Below are 5,574 nucleotides of genomic sequence, written 5' to 3' on the forward strand. Positions count from 1 at the left end.
CTTTCTCAATAATCTCATGAGACAAGGTATCACATCGTCGTCTACGGCCTAACCCCAACCACTTAAATTGATTTGACTCTATATTTGTCCGATGCTTCCTCAAGTTTCTTCTTTGAATACCAAGGGCTAAGGCAACTTTAGTATCACTATTTTTTTTTTCTTGTACCATTTACAACCATGTGAAGTGTTGCTCTCTTTGAACCAAGTTTATCTATGCTCTCTACCCCTTTCACTAAGTGTAGCGATGACTTCATAGACTCTACCATCTCCTCTGAAACACATTGGTCCCTAAATTTAATATGAATCTTCATGCACTCATTCAAAAGCTAATGGTGTAACACTCTAGAGATAATATCCCTACGATCTTCCTTGGTAAATCTCTCAATTAATTTTGGTAAATAACGAAGTATTTGAAGAACCACCCGTCTCTTGCTCCTCTCAGACATAGAATTGCTACATGACGACTCACTCTCCTTGACATCTACCATTGCCACTCTCATGTATTCCAACACATAATTTCTTGTTATTTCAATGCCGAATTAATCAAAATAAATTCTTAATACATCGTCGAATAAACGTACTTAATACGTCAATGGAAACCACATCAACCCGTTTTCGAATAAACATGTACGATAATACCACACACATATTCCTTTAACAAAACAATACAGTACTAAGAAAACCATACCAATAGGCTAATATAAAAGTCAAGTTTTAGGTGTTATCCACATGTGCCTAACGTCATTGGCAGAATATTATCATTCTATTAAGATCGGGAAATAGTACAAATAACAATATGCTCAACGTAATATGGTAACAATGAACACGTAGACGGAGATGATAATGACAATAATAATCATGATGATGATGAAGACATAATCTTTTCAGCATAAATAAATCTTAAAGTTTCCATTTGAAAGGATAAACAATAAATATTAAAGCTTAAAAAACAGTTTTAAAGACATACCCAGGGAAGGAGAAGATATACCGAGGGAAGGAGACGACATACCGAGGGAAGGAGAAGATGGCTCAGATGTGTGACACAAAGAACGCTTGATCATTTTTATGTAGGTTTGATTCGTAGATAAGGAATGGCAAGATCCCAAATCTTGGGGACATTCACGTGCTGTGAATACATGAGATGCAAAGAACGACAAACAGTGAATCTGAGATGGGCTCGGTTGAAAGGAGGAAGGGGATGCGCCAAATTCAATTAATGTGGCGTGATAAATTAAAAGTGATGGGGAAATAGCCACCAAATCAGTCCTCACTCCTGAATACGCAACAACTGTCTCCCCCCATTTAAATGCAACGGGTACTACCCCCACCCCACTCCCTAAAAAGATTATAAAATTTTTCGATTTTTTTAAAAGCTTTTTTATAATTACTTAGTACTCACAATACTAAAAGTACTTGTGTTTTTCGTAGCAAAAAACAATACTTTTTTGGTACACCGTAGCATGCTTTGACCCCTATATGAATCAGTGGAAGTTTACCACATAATGATTCTTTTGTGCGTGGGTGTAAAGTTCAGTGCTACAACAATCGACTACAGTCTGATAGGTCATTAGTTCAACCCTGGCTGAGCCCTAATTCTAAGAGGTGAGCTGCCTTTCGAAATTAAGTGTAGATTTCATGTACATGAATGGATATTTCGATATGATATTTCGTTTGTGCTTGGGATTTATATCTTAGTGGTAGAGCAATCAACTGAAGCACGATAAGTCACCAATTCAACCTCGGCTACTTTCTGACTCAAAGAGATGTCCGAACTGACATAATAATTCGTTTGGATGTCTTCTATATGAGTCAATGGAGGTTTGCCATGTAATGTTTCTTTTGTGCGCGGGTGTAAAGTTCAGTGCTACAGTAATCGGCTAAAATAAAATAGGTCACTAGTTCAACCCCGGCTGAGCCCTAAGTCTAAGAGGTGAGGTGCCTTTCGAAATGAAGTCTAGATTTCATGTACATGAATCGATGGAAGTGTCCGAAATCTCATAATAATTCGAGTAGATATCTAGTAGATGAATGAATGGTGGATTGCAATGTAATGTTTCTTTTGTGCGTGGGTGTATAGCTCATTGGTAGAGTAATCGATTGCAGTCTAATAGGTCACCGGTTCAACCCCGGTTGTGCCCTGATTCGAGGAGACGATGTGTGCCATATACCTAATCGAGTGAAGATATCACATAAATGAATAGATGGAGGTGTCCAAACGACATAATCATTCGACTAGATGTCTTGTACATGAATCAATGGAGATTTCGACGTGATATTTCTTTTGTGTTCGGGTGTATCTCTAAGTGGTAGATGAATCGGCTGTAGTACGATAGGTCATCGGTTCAACCCCGCCTACCTCCTGATTCAAGGAAATATCCAAAACGACATAATATTTAGTGTGGACTTCTTATATATGAATCAGTGGAGGTTTGCCATGAAATGTTTCTTTTGTGTGCGAGTGTAAACTTCAGTGCTACAACAACTGGCTACAGTCTCATAGGTCATTAGTTCAACCCTGGCTAAGCCCAAATTCTAAGAGGTGAGGTGCCTTTCGAGATGAAGTGTAGATTTCATGTACATGAATGGATATTTCGGCGTGATATTTCTTTTGTGCTTGGGATGTATGTCTTAGTGGTAGAGCAATCCGCTAGAATAGGATAGGTCACCGGTTCAATCCATGCTGCCTCCTTATTTAAGGAGATGTTCGGAACGACATAATAATTCGACAATTCTCTTTTGTGCGTGTGTGTAAAGCTCAACGCTAGAGCAATCGGCCAAAGTCTCATAGGTCACGAGTTCAACCCTGGCTGAGCACTAATTCTAAGAGCTGAGATGCCTTTGGAAATGAAGTTTAGATTTCATGTACATGAATCGATGGAAGTGTCCGAAATCTCATAATAAATCGTCTGGATCCCTAGTACATGAATGAATGCTATGTTGCGATGCAATGTTTGTTTTGTGCGTGGGTGTATAGCTCAGTGGTAGAGCAATCGACTGTAGTCCGATAGGTCACCCGTTCAATCCCGACTGCACCCTAATTGAAGGAGATGGTGGTTGCCATATACGGAATACAATCAAGATTTCATGTAGCTAAATCAATGGAAGTGTGGTACATGAATCAATGGAGATTTCGACATGATATTTATTTTTTGGTTGGGTGTATATCTCATTGGTAGAGAAATCGGTGGTAGTATGATAGGTCATTGGTTCAACCCCACCCGCCTCCTGATTCAAGGAGATGTCCAAAACAACATAATAATTCGTGTGGACTTCTTCTATATGAATCATTGGAAGTTTGCCACGTAATACTTCTTTGGTGCGTGGGTGAAAAGTTTAGTGCTACAACAATCGGCAACGGTCTGATAGGTCACTGGTTCAAGCCCGACAGAGCCATAATTCTAAGAGGTGAGGTGCCTTTCCGAATGAAGTCTAGATTTCATGTGCATGATTTGATGGAAGTGTCTAAAATCTCATAATAAATTGACTGGATATCTACTAGATGAATGAATGGTGGAGTATCCTAAACCGGGTGTAATCAATCGATTGGAGTATCCGAAATCTCGTAATAATTCGACTCAATATCTTAGAGATGAATGAATGGTGAATTGTGACATAATGTATCTTTTGTGTGTAGGTGTATAGCTCACTGGTAGAGTAATCGGCTACAGTCCAATAGGTCACCGGTTCAACCCCGACTGCACCCTTATTCAAGGAGACGATGGGTGCCATGTACTGAACAGAGTGAAGATTTCATGTACATGAATCGATGGAGGTGTGCTCCAAAACGACATATTCATTCGACTGAACCTCTTGGATATGAATCATTGGAGAATTCGACATGGTATTTCCTTTGTGCTCGGTCGTATATGCTAGTGGTAGAGCAATCAGCTGTAGTACGATAGGTCACCGGGTCAATGCTGGTTGCCTCCTGATTTAAGGAGATGTGATGTCCAGAATGACATAATAATTCGACCCTACTTCTTCTATATGAATGAGTGGCGTTTTGCAATGTAATGTTTCTTTTGTGCGTGGATGTAAAGTTCAGTGCTACAACAATCGACATCAGTCTGATAGGTCACTAGTTCAACCCCTGGTGACCCCTAATTCTAAGAGGTGAGGTGACTTTTGAAATGAAGTCTAGATTTCATGTACATGAATCGATGGAAGTGTCCGAAATCTCATAATAATTCGACTGAATATCTATTATATCAATGAATGCTGGATTGCAACGTAAAGTTTCTTTTCTGCGTGGGTGTATAGCTCATTGGTAGAGCAATCGGCTGCAGTTCGATAGGTCACTGGTTCAACCCCAGTTGTGCCCTTTCGATTCAAGGAGATTGCATGTGTCATATACCTAATCGAGTGAAGATATGACATACATGAATAGATGGAGGTTTCACGTGATATTTCTTTTGTGGCCTGGTGTATATGTCAGTGGTAGAGCAATCAACTGTACTATGATAGGTCATTGGTTGAATCCTGGCTACGTTCTGATTCAAGGAGATGTCCGAAATGACATGATAACTCGACTCTACTTTTTCTATATGAATCATTGGACGTTTTGCAACGTAATATTTCTTGTGTGCGCGGTCTAAAGTTCAATGCTACAATAATCGACGTCAGTTTGATAGGTCACTAGTTCAACCCCGGGTGAGCCCTAATTCTAAGAGGTAAGGTGGCTTTTGAAGTGAAGTTTAGATTTCATGTGCATGAATCGATGAAAGTGTCCAAAATCTCATAATAATTCAACTGGATATCTAGTAGACGAATGAATGGTGGATTATGACGTAATCTTTCTTTTGTGCGTGGGTGTATAGCTCAGTGGTAGAGCAATCAGTTGCGGTTTGATAGGTCATCAGTTGCGTCTCACTGTGTTAAATCACTAATTGGAGTAAGCTAGCTGGAGGTACTATGTTCCTGTGATTGTTACCACTTGAGGCAAGCTCCCTATGCAACACCCGACCCAATCGTGCTTCATTTGGTTAAACGACATCCGAATAGGTCACCGGATGCTATTCACTTGCTTGTTGTAACCACCCGTTGCAGATCGGTCTCCTGACAACAACCAAATTCGTGCTTCATTCAGCTGATCGACATTCAGGAGGATCAGTTGGATCCGTCTCTCTCATCACTGCAGTCACCCGAAGCAGAATCGACCCAAACAATCGGTTTCTTGTAATCGGTATTTGGCTTACAATCGGGAGCTAACCGGGCTCACTCCGAGTCTACAACATTTGGGAAGACCAGCCGGTTTATCCCTCAAGGTACTGGATTCACTTCGAGCAAGTTCAGCAACAAGTATCCGAAACCAAACCGACTCGGGTTCAAAACCGAGTAGAACGATATTGGGTGAGCCAACCGGCTGCACCCCACCAAGGTTCGTAGTCAACTCCGAACCGAGGCTTACCAACTGAAACCGAAGCAGATGGCATCAACATCTGGCTCATCGGAGATGAGTCTAAGGAGGTTCGACGGTTCTAACTTCAACTTCTCGAAGGAACAAATGTAGGACTATCTCATAGTCAAGGGTCAGATAGACCTCATTGAGAATGAAAATCCTCCAGAAGCATACAA

The 5,574-nt window shown here is 40.6% G+C and overlaps 1 non-coding gene across 1 annotated transcript; it reads left to right on the forward strand.

Annotated features, from left to right (window-relative positions):
• Window positions 1–4,250: 4,250 nt before the first annotated feature.
• Window positions 4,251–4,322, forward strand: TRNAC-GCA (transfer RNA cysteine (anticodon GCA)). The gene has a single exon. It is a non-coding gene; the product is annotated as a tRNA-Cys (tRNA).
• Window positions 4,323–5,574: the final 1,252 nt, after the last annotated feature.

Source organism: Azolla caroliniana, unplaced genomic scaffold (assembly GCF_043228905.1).
Source record: "Azolla caroliniana isolate FFs.n. ecotype wild unplaced genomic scaffold, voAzoCaro1.0.p SCAF_7, whole genome shotgun sequence".
Lineage (NCBI taxonomy): Eukaryota > Viridiplantae > Streptophyta > Polypodiopsida > Salviniales > Salviniaceae > Azolla > Azolla caroliniana.